This window comes from Leptidea sinapis, chromosome Z (assembly GCF_905404315.1).
Source record: "Leptidea sinapis chromosome Z, ilLepSina1.1, whole genome shotgun sequence".
Taxonomy (NCBI): Eukaryota; Metazoa; Arthropoda; class Insecta; order Lepidoptera; family Pieridae; genus Leptidea; species Leptidea sinapis.
The window spans coordinates 4,395,127-4,414,685 of record NC_066312.1 but is presented as its reverse complement, the minus strand read 5'-3'; the positions used below and the strand labels follow the sequence as shown (position 1 = coordinate 4,414,685).

General features: G+C 35.2%; 1 non-coding gene across 1 annotated transcript; it reads right to left on the bottom strand.

The window, feature by feature from the left end:
• Positions 1-19,110: 19,110 nt before the first annotated feature.
• On the bottom strand, positions 19,111-19,217 carry LOC126979274 (U6 spliceosomal RNA). Its single transcript, XR_007732796.1, has one exon. It is a non-coding gene; the product is annotated as a U6 spliceosomal RNA (small nuclear RNA).
• Between the last annotated feature and the right edge of the window lie 342 nt (positions 19,218-19,559).

The following is a 19,559-nucleotide window of genomic DNA, read 5'->3' as shown; positions in this document are numbered from 1 at the left end:
AGCAATCCCATTCGTTAAAGAACTATTACTTAAATGCTTAATGGTTATGGTTGGTATTTTTAGATATAATTACAAAATACGTCTCGTACAAAATATCAAAAGTTAAAAAAATACCAACAGTCACGTTTCGTGCACACCTTCGTAAACGACGTATTATCATTAAAAAATCTATGAATACTACATCTATATACACAATATATACGAAAAAAAAAACTCTCGAAACATATTATAATTATTAAGTCCTACCATTACAAGTAATTACGTAAAATTTCTTCTTCTTTTCTAATTCTTGTCTATTTGTTCCGTATCAACGAAACGTCTGCCTGCGTCTTCAACTTTCACAATTTCAACAATACAATTGAAAATATTAAGCTGTTGTCAAAATATTCCTTTTATATTGATTTAGTGTAACTTACTAGCAATATAATGTTGCAAAATCGTCCTAGTGGTAACTGGTAAGTCATGATTAGAGCAGCTGTTCAGACGCACGGACGTTATGACGCGTGCGGCACGTACAGAGTAACAGAATCGCATAAGTTATCAGTAGTTGTTTGATATAATTGTGAGAAATCGAGATGGAGGATAAGGATTTAGGCGTTCACAACTTGTACAAAATACCGTACTATTGTGCAATATAATTCGTAGACAGATACTTTGTGACTATGGCGACTGGGAATACATGACTCATGTCGGTGTTGGATGAATATTATGAAGTTTGAAGAGCTTACGAACTATATTGCCACTATGGAGCAAACCGACCCAAAGTTTTGCTGTAGGAAAAAGAAAGTTCCTTGAAGGCTTTTATAGACATGAATTTATTCTGGATAAAGGAACAGCATTTGTTACAATCTATCCATAAGATATCCAATAAGCACCAGCTGTGAACTGCCGCTCGTTCACTGCATTTTTCAGGTGGATATTTATTTAGACGCTTTGAACAAATGGAAGGACAGTCAAATTCGTGCCAACTCGCGTTTGATTGTTTGAGTTTTATATTATGCACGCATAATCATAATTTGTCCTTTTCTCCCATTAAGAAATATAATATAGGTACCTACGTAAAAAATGTAGTAACGTAAGTTACAACAAATTACATATTTTGTGGCCCTGTGACAGGCCTGAGCTTAGGACCTCATGACGGAAGTGGAAACTTCATCAAGGCGAGGTTATTATTAAGAAGTAGAAATATTCGAAGTAAGTTTATTTGTCGGATATATAATATAGTCACTAGCTCTTTGACCACAACGTGTGACGGCAATGACGGAATTCGCGTCATATCTTGCATCCTGCACACACATCGCGCACCGCTACTGCTCAGTGAATACAATAATACGTCACAGATAGCCTTTGCAGATCATGTATCCCTAGTACAAGATACCCGTTCACGTATATAATATACCTAAAAGGGTTTAGAGGGTACTTATTTTTTATAAAATTGATAGCATACAATAATTAAATATAGTATAATCATTATAATATGTCTATAGCCACTATAGACAAACATAGCGTGCGAAAGAGAAGAAGATCTCTAATGGGTATACAGCAAGATAGAAAAGGCCTATAAGACCTCTTTGGACTGTCAAGTCCTAAACAGACAGCCACGCTTAGTATTAAGTTATCAGTATTTTTAATATCAAACCTGTGATCAAACGACTAGCTAACGCACATATTGACAAACTGCTCGAATTAACGGGCTGTCAAGCTATCTATACGGTAGTTTATTCTAAGTCTTCTCATCAACTCATGGCGGATTCTTTCTATCCATCACAGCACGTTACAATTTTAAGTACACGAGGTTATCAAGAGTTATATAAGAATGTGATAATGTGGGATGAGGGGTTGGACGCTACGAGTTGCGGAGTCGATCCCGTTTGGTAACATTACTTTGTTTCAAATCTGGGTGAATGTGTTGATAGTATAAAACGACCCGGGTGGCAGGAATGTTTTATTGCATTTCCGCCGGACGACGCACCACCATTCAATAAAATCACTGTTATATTTGCACATAGTGATAATCACTATTGTATTTTCACTATTATTCAAATATTGATAATTGTAAACCAATAAAATTAATTTTTATAACTGTATTTAAAATCTTACTTTTGTTAATTTTACAACCGTTGCGTTTTGTAATTATGTGCAACAAGTAGTTAGTGCATCTTCCGTGCGTTAGATGACCAGGAACTCATATAGTAGCGAAGATAGACTGTTTCAGAGCTGGATCAATAACATGAAAACTAGAACTGCGCTGATTGAAATCGAAAGGGAGTAGAATTTCAGATGAAAACTAACAGTCAGTGCGTAGCCACAGTCCGTAACCGTACACTATGTTATATAAACAGGTTTATGTTAACATCTTCGTCTGCCTGGACTTCAAAACAGGCCTCAATTCAGGCTACATTTGATACTCGATCTCGCAATGTAGCTTCTTAAGTCCTGTCCGACCAATGAAATACCATACCAATAAGATCATTTCTATTTAATACGTTCAACCATATTGACTTGAGCTGACCTGATGTGTTGGTCATTTTACATAATATATAACATAATGTTAACCAACACCATTATAACATGTAATTGTTTAATCAGCAATTTAATAAATAAAAATTCAGTCGTAAATTTAAGAAAAGAAAGAAGGGACCTATAGAATTACATACAAATCTTACAATAATCGAAGGCTAGGCAAAAGATAGACAACAAGCTAAAGAGATAAAGTGTGTGAAGGTGATTGAAAAGCAGAAGGAAGAGTATTTTTTTGTAATTGGATATTTTAATTATTGTTTATACATATTATTTATACCGACCACCGACTTTGGAACACGACATCTGCTCGGTGTAGGTGTATCGAGGAAATCCAGCTAAATCAATTGTTCCCACCTACTACATTACCTTAAACAGACAAGACACGAAGTCCAATGATAATTTATTAGCAACTTTTAAAACTACAATTCTAAAACGTTCGTGCAGTTAAGTTATTAATGTTAACATTCTAATGTTTCAGAATCACATTCAGTTTCTAAAAGGATTTCTTAAACAATTTCTAAAGCGTGAAAAAAAAACAAGATGGCCCCCACCCACAAATCGGCCAAGAATCAACTAAAGATTCGATTGTCCATGAGACGCACCTTCTACCAACCCGCTGAACATAATCTACCTTGTAGTTTTACCAAAGGAAACGGCTTCTTTTCGCAACAACTTGACAGCCAACACACATTTTGTAAGGCTTGTGTTTAAACGCCTGCCAGAAAAGTTACCAACGTTACTACCAAAGAATTCGAAATACCTGGCAGAATAGATAAATGCTCACCAAATTGTGTTTGATTTGAAGACGATTTGAAGTTTTGCAGAAATGAACCTATTTTCTTGTTTCTCTTTGTTTATGCTATTCACTAATCAATTAGTATGGGCTCACTTACTCAATCATAATTTAACGGCTTGGCCAGTTAAATAATTAGTACTGCACCGCCGTTTATGTTACTTTTATTGGAGTACTTGGTAATAAATTCAGGCTAGGGTCATAATTACAAATAATAATAAGAAATACAAATATTTAACTAGAGCATTGAATACACTCTCTTGAAATGCGTCTTAACTATGATACGTGTATGGTATTTGAATGCACGTGACCTGCTGCGGCAAGAGGTTTTGTGGTAGGTATAAATATCAGTGCGATCTAATCCTTAGTCTAAGATTTTCTCCACAGTCCACATCCATTCTCGTCCCTTATGTTCTCCGGTTACTTCTAGATAAATATTTCTATTTTTCTGACATAAATAGGCAAACAATAAAATTTTATTTTAAACTAGTAGACTATACGTAGAATTATTAATATGTTCGTTATTTAATTAATGAAAAAATAACTATTTGGTTGCTATTGGTTATTTATTACCTAGCCATTAACAATTATTATCAATGCTTGTGTTAATTATTAATCCTTTATCTTAGTTGATATTTGGATGCTGTAAGCATCAATAGCCACAACAAAGTGTGCTCGGTGACGTTTGCAGACACTGGTCATACGGAATGATTACAATTCGAATAACGTTCATTGGCATCACTGAATTATGTATGTTTATCTAAAATTGTTGTCAAGCGAACGGCAGATATACACCAGGGATACATAAACGTTCATCGAATGAAATTCAACGTCGAGCATTGTATATTCACATAAAAAAACAGATGACGTTCGTTTTTTATTATCATTTCGATAACGGACCGAGTCCTCTGTATATCTTTATAGCGGTCCAGAAAAGGTATTGTTGATTCATATCTACAATCCACATTCGTCGCCATAAGTTCATCGTAACACCCGATAGCTACACAAACAAAGAAATTGTTGCGTTCAGTTGAGATTGCAAATTATTCTGCGCGGTAAATTGGTATTTGTAGTGTACATGTGTATTTTGGAGTATTTTTACTGCGAGTATATTACTTATATGTATAAACAGATTCCATATTGTGTGGTTGTGACGTTGGAATTTAGCTGTTTGCAGGTGTAAGAACCCCAGATATAGATCTGTTTTGAAATTGTTTCTGAAAACTATAAATAAATCACAGGATCGATCTCCTTGCATTGAAACATGCAATTGAATTCTGCAGCTTTGAATTAAATAAGCGTATCCTCAACACTCACACTAGTCATGATATACACTACTGTGCTACTACTCTTGTTGATGACGTGAAGTACGTCACGGAGACGCATGAATCAATAACATGCATTCATTGGACAGAGAGCGGAGATAAATATGTTACAGACTACATTACTCCACTCTCCAGTAAATTTATGTTCTCCTAGTAAGCCGGATGTATAGTAGGTACCTATGCAACATTGTAACGCTGATTCATAGTGTAAAACCTCAGACGAAGATGATAACCTGGAAGTTCGCAATTATTTTTGTAAACATCTGAGAAAATGTATTATAATTTAAACGCATATATTATCTGTTTGAATATAATAAAATGTAAAATATACACATTTTATAAAACAAACATAAAGAACCAATACTGGTAAATAAACATCATACAAGTGATAATGTGTCCAGTGGAATTGTGATGCCTCTGATATCGGTCTTTTAGGAAGGACACGCGCTTTTCTTGAAGGCAACCCAGTCGTATCGTCCTGTTATTTCCTATTACCATTCCCTAGTTTGGTTGTACGTGGAAGAAAGTTACTTAAAAATCGCCTACTGTTCACCGAGGCTCTTTCAGACTATGAAGTTTTTTTGATGCTGAGTTTAGGGTTTTCTCTGTCCCAAAATGATTATTTCCCCGATTTATAAAAACATTCAAATTGAAATAGATCTCATTGGAAAAGAAGATGTCAAAATTGGGGAATCTTTTCAGGTTTTCTTCTGGATTTATAAAAACATTCAAATTGAAATGGGTCACATTGGAAAAGAAGAAATTCTCAAAATTTGGAAATCTTTACAGTATTTCTTCTGAATACGCCAGAAGAAATAACTACAAAGAGATTCTGTTTCAATTCTTATATTAACTGAATCTTTTATGGAGGCATTTTAAGATCCAACTTCAAAATTCTTTGCAAACCTCGACGCGATAAGTCTAAAGCAGATGCTCTCTTGCTCTCTCTGGTAGAAACTTGTGGATTTTCGCGTGGGTACTGTATGTTTGACTGGCTCAATGTCGCCTTCGTTTCTAGAATATATTATAGGACAACCTTTGACAGACAATAAGTAAAACGACGTACCTAAAAGTAAAGATTGTGTATCTTACAATGTAAGTGGCACTTGGTTATATTATTTAGGAGCTTATGATCTTGGTTCCACAGTATTTGTGATGTAAGTATTTAATTAAATACATTTATTTTCAGTTAAGAATTTCATGTGTCTAAATCACTGAGGAGTTATCAATTAAGGGCTTATAGTAAAAACCCACCACCACCACCGCGACTTTCACCTTGTCCCCAAAGCTTGGCTTTTAATTATATTGCGAGAAACACATTTGTTTTCTAAAGTATTTTTACCCAAGTTACTCATTATAACATCTTTCTGTCCATAAGAGTTCGAAATCGTTCAGATGCTTCTTACAGTACACACAAGAAATTATCAATTTTGGAACAACATGAATAAGTAAGTGAATATTATCAAAATGAATAATACTGCCAACACTTGAATGAGGTCCATCGAGTCTGTACTGAGATCCAGCTCGACGTCTCTATTGGCTAACAATTTACGTCGATATAGCACGGGGCACCCCAAAAGTTAATATTAGTAAAACTTTCTACCACACATTCGCAGAAAGGCCGCTTTTCTGCCCTCTTTCCTGGGAAGAACGTAACATAACGCACCAACCTAGCAACGGCTTATTGATTCTTGTGTAACGGTGACAGCCAATATCGATAAAAGTCAGTGAAATTAATAAATCAGTTAATGAGTTCTTTGGTGGATACCTCCGAAATCAAAAGTAAAATCTTTTCGATTTGCGAATTGAACTGAATAGAAGAATTGGAACTAGTGCATAAATTTTCAAAATAATAATTTGAAAGCTGTTGTCGCTTTCGCCAGCGCATTTATACTAATATTTTTCTTTCTGAGCAAAAAGTAAACTAAATGTTAATTGTATTTTAACTCTTAATGAATTATCTTATTGAAAAAAAAAAACACCGTTGCTTTTTGCAAAATGAGTGCAGTCAGAACGTAGTGCATCTTTCGTGCATCGAATGACCAGGAACTCATAAAGTAGCCAAGATAAACTGTGCCAGAGCTGGATCAATAAACTGAAACCTAGAACTGTGCCGATTGAAATCGAAAGTGCGCAGTGTTTCAGATTTAAACTAAACCTACAAGATTCCGTACCAACACACAACATATTTTTATACCTTGTTAAGTTCAATGCAAAACAATATTGTAGCTTAAACCAACATACTTTGTAAGAATATATTTGTAAAGTAATTTATTTTATTTATTTGCATGGCAGCCTTGCCCCATCTCGGTGTTTATAATTTGCATTTATCGGATATAGCAGCAATACGGCCACGCTCTGTCTAAATTTCAGATGTCTAATTATTTCTGTTTATAAGATATAGCCCGCTGACTTAGAGTAAATATTATATTATTTGCCGCTGACAGATAGCCACGGTCGGTCAACAGTCTAAGTTTTCACAGCGGTGTAGGCAGATTCCATGCCCGCGGTTACGGTCGCTTACTCCGCTCTTGTATATATCGAAGCATAAATCTTTACTTGTAGTATATTTACTACAATAAAAAATCATATTAGAAGCCTTCACATCATTTTTGAAGACCTATCCAAAGATACCCCACACTTAAGGGTTTGATGAATTTTTGGGTTTCAGTTTTAAGTATAGGGAACCCCCAAAATTTATTGTTTTTTTTTCTTTTTATGTACGAAAATCTGAATGCGGTTCACATAATACATCTACTTACCAAGTTTCAACAATATAGTCCTTATAGTTTCGGAAAAAAGTGGCTGTGACATAGGGACGGAAAGACAAACATAACGAATTTATAAGGGTTCCGTTTTCACCATTCGGCTACGCAATCCTAAAAAAAAGTATATGGCACCGCTTTTTTCGGGTTTTTAAGCCTCAACAACCTTTAATTTTGTTTCGGTGTTCTGCAGCCCATGATAGCAGTTTTCAAAAGGATATCTTTTAGTCGTCACTCACGTTGATCACATTTTGATCAGACGTTCAATTGTAGAAACTATGTTTACTTATATCAAAATGTTCACCTAAATGAAGTGGCGGCCATCAACATAATTTTAAATGTCACATTTCTAGAAATTCCGTAGCCTTCGTATGATGTAACTTACACAGCTCATTATTTTAACAAACTTATAAACTTAACAAAAATGTAGTATGTAATTAACATAATATAGAATCTCAGACAAAATGAAACCAATGGGTTGGTACTGAACCTTTTTTTGGATTTTATTTTGAATACGTGCGACGTAGTAGTTCAGGGCCTTCTATTGTTTCAGCTCGTTATCCTTTGGTTGCTATAAAACCCCCGGGACGACGTGTTGTTTGTTTGGTTGTCGGCATGGATCTTAGCTCGAAGTGCTTCATTTCCTCTGATGAGTCAACTTCATTATAGTCTCTCGCCAGTCGGTTAACAGAAATACCGTTATCAAGTAGAGGTGCCTCTTCTACGTTGACAGGATTGGCTCCACTTAGAGAGACCGCTGCGAATAAAACGATGCACACGACTGGCAACATTGTTATTATGTTAATGTTACGAATACCGTTACTTCTTTATATACTAGGAACGTAATCCTTTATCGATAAAACAATTACCTTTTCAATGAACGAAACTAATTCACAATCCGTCCATGAAATTTTATTTATATTCACGGAATCGATTGATTTTCTGTAGCCCGTGCAAGTTCGACAGTAACGAGATGGTAATCCTCCTTTAACTATTGAGATGGCGGAGTCTTACTTTGCATCTTGTAAGAAGCTGAATATTAAACATGTTCCTACATACGACTTTGATTGTTAGTAGGTGACCACCTCCATTAATCTGTTCAAGTTTAAGACTAAAAGACTCTTCATCTTCATCCATTATTTAGATATTTTTCAAGACAAGCAAGAGATGTTTAAATGTCAGGTGCTCAGTATATTATGGAAGAAACAAGAAGACGATTTCAATATTGACCTAAATATATACCTTACACATGCACCTAAATGTGTTCAACTTGCATGATTATATGTGAAAATTACTATTATTTAATTTAATTCGAATACCTAAATTGCATCTTTGACTATGTTACTACCTATATAACTCCCCATGTTTATATATAAAAATAAATCATTTGCAAAAAACGGTGCGGTATCATAAAAAAAAAATCCGTACCTTTACAAAATACAATACCAAAAGAGGTTTTAATCATTTGAGAATATTACTGGCACATTTATGAAGTGTAGTGGTGCATAATAAAGTTTATTCAAAATTCACATATTTAAGACATAGTCGGACTTTTACAAAAATTTCAGTTAACAAGTAGGATATATATGTACTACGTAATAAGAGGTGGGACTGCCATGTAAAAATTATTAAAATTTAGTTGAAACGTGCATACGTAAGTTTGAAATAGTAATTACAATATAGCGACGAAGTATAATCCGGCTAAATTTTAAAGCAAACAGTTGCTTAAAACTTCGTGGATTTTGGTTATCTCCGATTTTATAAGGTTATAGTCGTCATCTGTCAATTTACCGAGAATTGCACGAGAGAGTTTCGCGAGGTTGGCAGTTAATTGCGTATCGACGCGGGAATCTTCGAGTTCGTATAAACTCTAAAACATTTTTTGATAATTATTGTCGGACTGTCCTATTTGCTTGAGATCTCTAAAATGGTTCATAGAACGATAACAGCGAGCATAATTATAGCGCTACTTGAGGAAAGGTGTAGTCAATGTTATTTGTCCCAGAGGCTCAATGTGAGTCATTTGACTGTCCAGAGGAGTTGGATATCAAGAGACTGGTTCCGTCAGTAGAAGGCCTGGGTTTGAAAGAAAACCATGCAGAAGCCCGAGATGACGGTTTCGTTTTGAACCATGCAAATCTTATATCGACCTCAAAAAGTCTCTAAAAGAAGTGAGATGTATGCAAACCAGCTTATGGACTGTCAGGTTGAGGCTTCTCGCTGTCAACATACGTAGTCGCCGTCCAGCCCGTGGGCATAAAATTGTACGAACTGGACGTGGCACCAGGTAACTCAGAGATTGCGTTTTTAAATGAAGCTAACAATTCTCGGCTAAGTATTATATTATTCAAAATATTCCAGATCATTTAAAGTGTCAATAAAGAAGGAGACGCATTTCTTTGTATCATTCTTTCGATCATAACCTACTGACAGTATTTAATTTGATTTGAAAAATTTCATATCAGCCACTAATCCTGAGAAATGGGTGGCGGCTATCGAAGGCACAGGAGAAGGTATTTTGGACAGTGTACGGCACGAGGCGCTTGTCTCAACACATGTATTAGTTCCAGAGAGTCATAGTCGTACTGTTGTTGAGGAACGACATTATGGATCCGAAGACAAACGTGTGGTACACAATTTCTCTTACATGTAAATGATTTGCATAACATTTGGTTCTGTTCTACCCACATTGTTATTCAGACGATAGTACTAAAATCTCAGTCTCTCAGTAAATCGTCGACCAGTGATGACAGAAACGGTTTTGTTTTATCAAGGGGGGTATTCCGTGGAGCTGTTCGACCTGATTCCTGCCACTAATTCCAACTACGCACCACACGCCATTAAATTAAACATCATAGTCTCCATCTGGTTCGTGACGCTCCTCACCAGAGAGGTTCTTAAGGAACTTTTTACCACGCGCTACACTTTATAATGCTCTATAATTATATTAGTTATTAGAATTATAAAAATAATAAAGTTTTGTATACAAAGAAACCTTGGACGAATGAATAAACGTAGAGATAAAGCGTCTTTAAAATAATAATTGAAATGATAAATTAAAATGATAGCTTCATACATGCCAACAGATAGCGCTGCATTCTGTCGTTGTTCCGTTATATTAAGACTGAGAACAGGCTATATAAGTTCACTTGTGACCGAATAAATACCATTTTTTTTATCAGCATTGTCAGTAAGTATCTATACTTAAGTCGGATGACAACGGTTCACGTAGAATTTATTTTTGTAGAGTTACTATAGGGTTGCCTATAAGACTCTTTAAAATTACATAAATCTGTTTGATATGTGAAGTATCCTAATGTTAATAATGATTTCTATGTAAGTTTTTATTATTGATATTTTAGTCGAGTGCCTCAATACACTCGAGTCGAATCGCTTTCCCCCGATTGATACAGAGTGCTTATACTACAGCTTTGACGTAATTTAATATAATTAATAATAATTTAGAATTAAGTCGTGTGGATTGGGTTGGGGCTGGGGGTCTTACGACCTTCGCAATACTCTTTAATATTATTTAATAAAAACATTGTTTTATGAGAAATTAGAAAGTGGAACGACTTTACTTTGGTTGTTGCGCCGCTGATCATAACTTAACTAATGCTAATGTAGATGAATAGGGATAAGATTGATTTAGTTTAAGTATAATTGCTAATTTATGATCAAGTGATCACTGAGAGACGAGAGTAAATAAATTAGAATCATACATACCAATACGCCAACGTTTCGAGTACCGAGTATGTACCGTGTTGAATCTTTTTGCGTGTAGTATTTTTATGTTGTTAGTTGTTAGTACAAGTTAAATGTTATGATCGTATTTACTGATACAGTAAGCATTTAGGCGTGGCTAAACGACATTTGTCGTTAATCTTATTAAATTTCCAAGAAATTATACTAAGCTTATAAATTTAAACAGCTGTCAGGTGAGAATTTACTGAATAATGAAGTAAAGAAGGTAATTAGTTCCACACAGTGTCCGTGCCAGGCAACAAGTTTTTCGCAAAACGCGCGATTGTAGAATGTAAAAGACATTTAAATGTCGCCACCGACACTTTGGACCAATTGAACGTGCCGGACACATCTGTTCACTATTTTACATTTCTCTAGCCTTGAAACCTTCCTGTACCTGCGGCACCGGTCCTTTAAAGGTAAGGGTATAATAGAGAGCAAATTCAAAACTTCCTTTAGTTACTACTTGTTAGACGAAGAAAGGTGTCCAGAACATTTTGGGGATCCAATATTTTTTTGAAAAATAAAGATTCAAAGGATTTTCTATCGGTAAGTTATTAATAATATAATCAGTTAATGTAACTGCGGTTCGCTTCCATTATTTCTCTTGAACCTACTACTACATAGTTGAGATATGCCTACATCAAATTCCTCGTAATTACTTGATGAAAAACTTATCTAGTATTATGCAGATAAGTCATATGAACGAAGATATAAAAATAGAAACACAACATAAGTGAAAATAACACACACGCCTCAACTACTGAACTGATTATCAATTGATAGGTGTACTCGTATTGTATTCAAAATGTAATCTGTAGGTCACAAATATTGCACGTATCTCAAAGCTATACATTGTACCATTTACCAACACTTAAGAGAAGAAATGGCATGAAACTCACCTCCACTCAATATTGACGATTTCATCTAATTACTAATTATTTTTAATAAAAACTGTTCAAAGTGATTAAAGTAAATACGCATAAGTTTCAACTTACTCAAGAAAATAAAAAAAATAAAAATGTAATATATGTATGTTGACAGCGAGAAGCCTCAACCTGACAGTCTATAAGCTGGTTTGCGTTCTTTTAGAGACTTTTTGAGGTCGATATAAGATTTGCATGGTTCACCAAGAAGTGGTCATCGCGAGCTTCTGCATTGTTTTCTTTCAAACCTAGGCTTTCTACTGACGAAACCAGTCTCTTGATTTCCAACTCCTCTGGACAGTCAAATGACTCACATTGAGCCTCTGGGACAAATAACATTGACTACACCTTTCCTCAAGTAGCGCTATAATTTTGCTCGCTGTTATCGTTCTATAAACCATTTTAGAGATCTCAAGCAAATAGGACAGTCCGACAATAATTATCTAAAAATGTTTTAGAGTTTATACGAACTTGAAGATTCCCGCGTCGATACACAATTTACTGCCAACCTCGCGAAACTCTCTCGTGCAATACTCGGTAAATTGACAGATGACGGCTATAATCTTGTTAAAAAACGGAGATAACCAAAATCCACGACGTTTTAAGCAACTGTTCGCTTTAAAGCTTAGCCGGATTATACTTCGTCGCTATGTAATTACTATTTCAAACTTATGTATGCACGTTTCAACTAAATTTCAATAATTTTTACTTGGCAGTCCCACCTCTTAGTACGTCGTTTCTTCCTTAATATACTGAGCACCTGACATTTAAACATCTCTTGCTTGTCTTGAAAAATATCTAAATAATGGATGAAGATGAAGCGTCTTTTAGTCTTAAACTTGAACAGATTAATGGAGGTGGTCACCTACTAACAATCAAAGTCGTATGAAGGAATATGTTTATTATTCAGCTTCTTACAAGATGTACAAAGTAGGACTCCGCCATCTCAATAGTTAAAGGAGGATCGCCATCTCGTTACTGTCGAACTTGCACGGGCTACAGAAAATCAATCGATTCCGTGAATATAAATAAAATTTCATGGACGGATTGTGAATTAGTTTCGTTCATTGAAAAGGTAATTGTTTTATCGATTAAGGATTACCTTCCTAGTATATAAAGAAGTAACGGTATTCGTAACATTAACATAATAACAATGTTGCCAGTCGTGTGTATCGTTTTATTCGCAGCGGTCTCTCTAAGTGGAGCCAATCCTGTCAACGTAGAAGAGGCACCTCTACTTGATAACGGTATTTCCGTTAACCGACTGGCGAGAGACTATAATGAAGTTGACTCATCAGAGGAAATGAAGCATTACGAGCTACGATCCATGCCGACAACCAAACAAACAACACGTCGTCCCGGGGGTTTTATAGCAACCAAAGGATAACGAGCTGAAACAATAGAAGGCCCTGAACTACTACGTCGCACGTATACAAAATAAAATCCAAAAAAAGGTTCAGTACCAACCCATTGGTTTCATTCTATATTATGTTAATTACATACTACATTTTTGTTAAGTTTATAAGTTTGTTAAAATAATGAGCTGTGTAAGTTGCATCATACGAAGGCTACGGAATTTCTAGAAATGTGACATTTAAAATTATGTTGATGGCCGCCACTTCGTTTAGGTGAACATTTTGATATAAGTAAACATAGTTTCTACAACTGAACGTCTGATCAAAATGTGATCAACGTGAGTGACGACTAAAAGATATCCTTTTGAAAACTGCTATCATGGGCCGCAGAACACCGAAACAAAATTAAAGGTTGTTGAGGCTTAAAAACCCGAGAAAAGCGGTGCCATATACTTTTTTTTAGGATTGCGTAGCCGAATGGTGAAAACGGAACCCTTTTAAATTCGTTATGTCTGTCTTTCCATCCGTATGTCACAGCCACTTTTTTCAGAAACTATAAGGACTATATTGTTGAAACTTGGTAAGTAGATGTATTATGTGAACCGCATTCAGATTTTGAAACATAAAAAGAAAAAAAAACAATAAATTTTGGGGGTTCTCTATACTTAAAACTGAAACCCAAAAATTCATCAAACCCTTAAGTGTGGGGTATCTTTGGATAGGTCTTCAAAAATGATGTGAAGGCTTCTAATATGATTTTTTATTGTAGTAAATATACTACAAATAAAGATTTATGCTTCGATATGTACAAGAGCGGAGTAAGCGACCGTAACCGCGGGCCTGGAATCACCGGAGTGTCACCTGTTAGGAAGGCCTACGCGCTTTTTGAAGACCCCATGTGGTATGATCTGGGAAACACCGTACAAAGAAGCTTATTCCACAGTTTGCATGGTAGAAAGTTCCTTGAAAGCTTGGAGGAGCACTATACATATCTAACAATGTCGTGTGTCATCTGAAAGTGTGAGTCTGTCAGTTTTACGTAAATAGGTAAATAGAAGTTTCCAGTACCATCATCACCCACACCGGCTGCGTACGTATACACATACAGCATCTCAAGTACTCTCATCTGCATTTTATTGTATATTGGAATAATCGAAGTGATCCTCCACATAGATAGAGAAGAAACAGTGCTGGTCATAGCACACAGCCTTGGAGAACTCCAGCGTTCACGGGCTACCGGTTCAATATAATAATGATAATTGTCGTGGTCGCAGAGATGGCTGGCTGACGAGTGCGTGTTCCTGATGGATAGGTCGCCAATTTTGACGAACCGCATAGATTTCGCACAGGCTATTTGCCGCTTAAAGAATCTGTCTACACCGCTGTGAAAACTTAGACTGCTGACCAACCGTGGCTATCTGTCAGCGGCAAACAATATAATATTTACTCTAAGTCAGCGGGCTATATCTTATAAACAGAAATAATTAGACATCTGAAATTTAGACAGAGCGTGGCCGTATTGCTGCTATATCCGACAAACGCAAATTATAAACACCGAGATAGGGCAAGGCTGCCATGCAAATAAATAAAATAAATAAATTTACAAGTATATTCTTACAAATTATGTTGGTATAAGCTACAATATTATTTTGCATTGTACTTAACAAGGTATAAAAAAAAGGTGTTGTATGTTGGTACGGAATCTTTTAGGTTTAGTTTAAATCTGAAACACTACGCACAATCGATTTCAATCGGCACAGTTCTAGGTTTCAAGTTATTGATCCACCTCTGACACAGTTTATCTTGGCTACTTTATGACTTCCTGGTCATTCGATGCACGAAAGATGCACTACGTTTTGACTGCACTCATTTTGCAAAACGCAACGGTGGTTTTTTTTTCAAGAAGATAATTCAATTAGAGCTAAAATACAATTAACATTTAGTTTACTTTTTGCTCAGAAAGAAAAATATTAGCAGTGATAACATAAATGCGCTATATCCTATATTAATGCAATATAAAATAATTTATTTAAGACCAATTTAAAACTATCGATCCTTCATAAGATAACGTTTCTATTTAGTTGCGGAAACAAGCGAAACGTTGCGGGAGTCATCATTATATCTGATACATATCAATGAATGGAAGTAGCACATTCCAAACGAGGTGTGTTTATTGTGAAAGCTATATATATATATATATAGCTTTCATATAATCAATCAATTTGATTTGCAATGTTCGTTCGTTGCATCGTTCAATTTGCAAATCGAAAAGTGTTTACTAATATTAACTTTTGGGTTGCTCCGTGCTATATCAACGTAAGAATATCCAACCTGTATATATGTATACACCGTAGGTACTGTAAATTGTTAGCCAATAGAGACGTCGAGCTGGAGCTCAGTACAGACTCGATGGACCTCATTCAAGTGTTGGCAGTATTATTCATTTTGATAATATTCACTTACTTATTCATGTTGTTCCAAAATTGACAATTTCTTGTGTCTACTGTGAGAAGCATCTGAACGATTTCAAACTCTTATGGACAGAAAGAAGATGTTATAATGAGTAACTTGGGTAATAATACTTTAGAAAACAAATGTGTTTCTCGCAATATAATTAAAAGCCAAGCTTTGCGGACAAGGCGAAAGTCGCGGTGGTGGTGGTGGGAATTTACTATTAGCCCTTAATTGATAACTCCTGAGTGATTTAGACACATGAAATTCTTAATTGAAAATAAATGTATTTAATTAAATACTTACAAATATTGTGGAACCAAGATCATAAACTCCTAAATAATATAACCAAGTGCCACTTACATTGTAAGATACACAATCTTTACTTTTAGGTACGTCGTTTTACTTATTGTCTGTCAAAGGTTGTCAAAGGTTATTTATTATAATATTTCAATAACAATAATTTAATAGTGAATAAAAACATTAAAAATAATCTTTTCGGGACGTTTGTTTTTTACACTTGTTACAATTTTGTTGACATACTTCACTATTATTATAATGACAGTTAATTTTTCTCCTCACCTTAGAATATTGTGGAAAATATGATTATGAAGGCGTGCACATTTGGTTTTCTCAAACTTTTTTGAACATAACTTATATGTATGTGTAATGATAATATTATGAAAGATAATTAACAGAATGGCCTTCTTGTAGATGTGTACAACTCTGGTCTACCTACTACTACTATTATTAAAAAGAAAGTAAATATAACTCATGTATAAGAAAAAAGTATTGTAAAAATTAAATATATTTAACTAAACAAATTTCTCGTATATTATGATTATTATTAATTAGTATTGGTGTTTCTTCTCTCCGTATACTTAGTTTTTTGCGTGATTCCAAAATATTCTTAATATATTTTTAAAAATATAAACTATTGTTCTATAGTTTTGTCCATACTATAATTAATTTTTCAACTTTATGTTACGGATGTCAAAGGCGGCTCAAACGTCCCATTGAGGTAAATTAAATAGTTTCTCGTACAATGCATCTGTTTGAAAAAGTAGTTCGGAAAACCAGGGTCTCAGGAAGAAGAATAGCAAGCTGTGAACTTATTTCTGTTTGAAAGTGTTTGGGGGGGGGGGGTTTGGGTAATGGAGACATAATATGAGCGCGCTAATTAATTAATTAGTTAATTTTTGGTACTACACATAATTTATAACTACAGTTATTTGTAGTTTTAACTATTCGTATTAATCTGAAGTCGCAATCACTTATAACAAATAGTGGGAGGCAGTCTGGGAAAGTGATGACAACAAAATATCGGTAAGCAAACTGGTGCTATAACTACATAATATGTATCACACACATACGAAACTTAATGATACCTTCGACTGGACCGCTAAAGTATCAAAGGAGTTGCTGCGTTAACGACGGAGGACTGTGAATCATTGCGCCTGGTAGTTAGTATTAGTACGATATACTTAAAAGGACGGATGGTTTGCAGGTTGTCCACTAGTTCGTCAGTTTCTTTATATATTTGAGGTTGATATTGTGAAACTAAGTATGTGTCTCTGTCATAAACACCAGTGAACTCATAAATTGCAAACTGAAACAGCTATATTCTAGGCTTTCTCATTTAAAATCAACTCCTACTATTGCACACACCCAAACTACCCTCCTCCCACAATCGATACTAGTGCTATCGACTTATGCATTCCTAGTACCTAAATTCGAACTTTTAAGCTGGAATATTTACTTCCTGACTAGTTCAGGATAAATTTTAAAGTTTGTTTGGATACGTAAGTATTTTGAGCGCTCGACGGTTCTTGGCAACCCACAGCATCAAAGCCTCTTTTAGACAAAATTACGATTGAACGCAGCCCATGTACGATACCACTATGGGCCACAGCTGTCTACAGAGACACACGTGCAGATACATTGCTGGACGCGGCGTAGATCAATAGGGACTACTCTATGGAAGGAAGGAAGGGAAGGGAAGGGAAGGCCCATGGCACTGGTAGCGCCTGAGCAACGGCTGGGAATTTAATCATTTAAGAGTGTTCATTTATGATTATAGATCTTTTGAATCATATAAGCCTACTAAAAGTGGCACTATACATTTCTTATTTCATATGTTATAACAAAAAAGCGCTATTCAAAGCAAAAATATGACGATTTTCGAGAATGGATTTTAAATTTTAATCTATAGTCATGATCTGGTTGTGTGGTGTTCATTAATACACGCTGAGTCTTTCAGGGTGAACAGAGAAAAGTGAACAATATTCATTGTATCCTATTCCGCCGCATCCTCAAGAGAAGTTTCGGTGGACGAAATGTTTTTTTCGGCTCTCGTCACCGTGTCAGTGTATAGGGCATCCCTAGTTTTTGGTAGTCGTAGTTGAGCTTAAGTCAGACAGTACGACATAAGTTGTATGAAACACTGTTTGCTTCATATATGCAATCTGTAGACTGCCTACTGTAGGTAGTAAATTAACTTTAACACTAGTGCTATATTTATTTAGGTTTATAACAAGGTAGGCACTGCCTAATTGCCTATATGATATCATCATATGATATCTAACACTTACCGGACAATGTAGGTTAGGGGCGTGCACTGGTAACACTAGATTGGTTTTAACAAGCCATTTCCTACTGTAAATGTTTATTTTGATTTGGCTATTTGACGTGTTAAGACAGACAAAGTATTGATTTTATTATTTTTTACACAAAGTGAGAGTGCTTCTATCTCTCCACCCCAATAATTAATGTTTCTTATTCAATGTAACAGTAAGTTCTTGGCACATTCAACACCAGGAGCGTCCACTTGAAACCTTCCGAACTAAGAGCGATGCTTCCCAACACAGGACCTGCTAGAACGTACAAAAATATAATAATGTCGCGGACTTCGTTTCAAATAAATTGAAACGGGCGGTGAGTCACTTACCTAGTTGGTAAGTAGATAATGTTCCAATAAAGACACACATTTTTTACGAAGATTTCCAAAGCCGGCACTAGAGTAGCACGTGATGTGAAGATTGGTGGCGGTGGTCACTGAATAACACGTAACACGTAACAAACTAACAACTGACCAGCGCGCAAGTGTCCCCCGACGCCATATATTGACATGCATCTCTAATTCTCTATTTAAATATAGTAGTGCTAGATAATTTTCAAAATATTTTTATAAATAAATTTTGAAAATATGAAGTTAAAAAAACTGTCAAAAAAAATGTGGAACGCTTCACGATTTTGCGTGTCATCCTTGCGCAGGGGCCATGCTAATCTTCTCTGTATCGTTCCAATTTTAGTATATGTACTGCCGAAGCTAGTACACTGTTGCTGAAGTGAGTAAAGTATATATACTTATCATACTAATAAACTTCGTAAGCGCGATTCAGGATTCATTATGTTTCTGTCCATATACGCATCTATACTTGCATTATACTTTAGATTTTAGAAAAAAATAGAGAAATTTAACACAGAATTTAATATTTAAAAGTAATGTTTGGCATAAATTATAACAATTTTGGTAGTTTTAACTAAATATGAGCAATTTTTTTCAAAAGCGCCATCTAGCGTCACGTTAAAACCGCTCCACCATATTAAATTAAAAGTGAGTTGGTAGTGGGAAAGACGAGTTTAAGCTTGTTGCCCATAATATTATGTTTAAATAA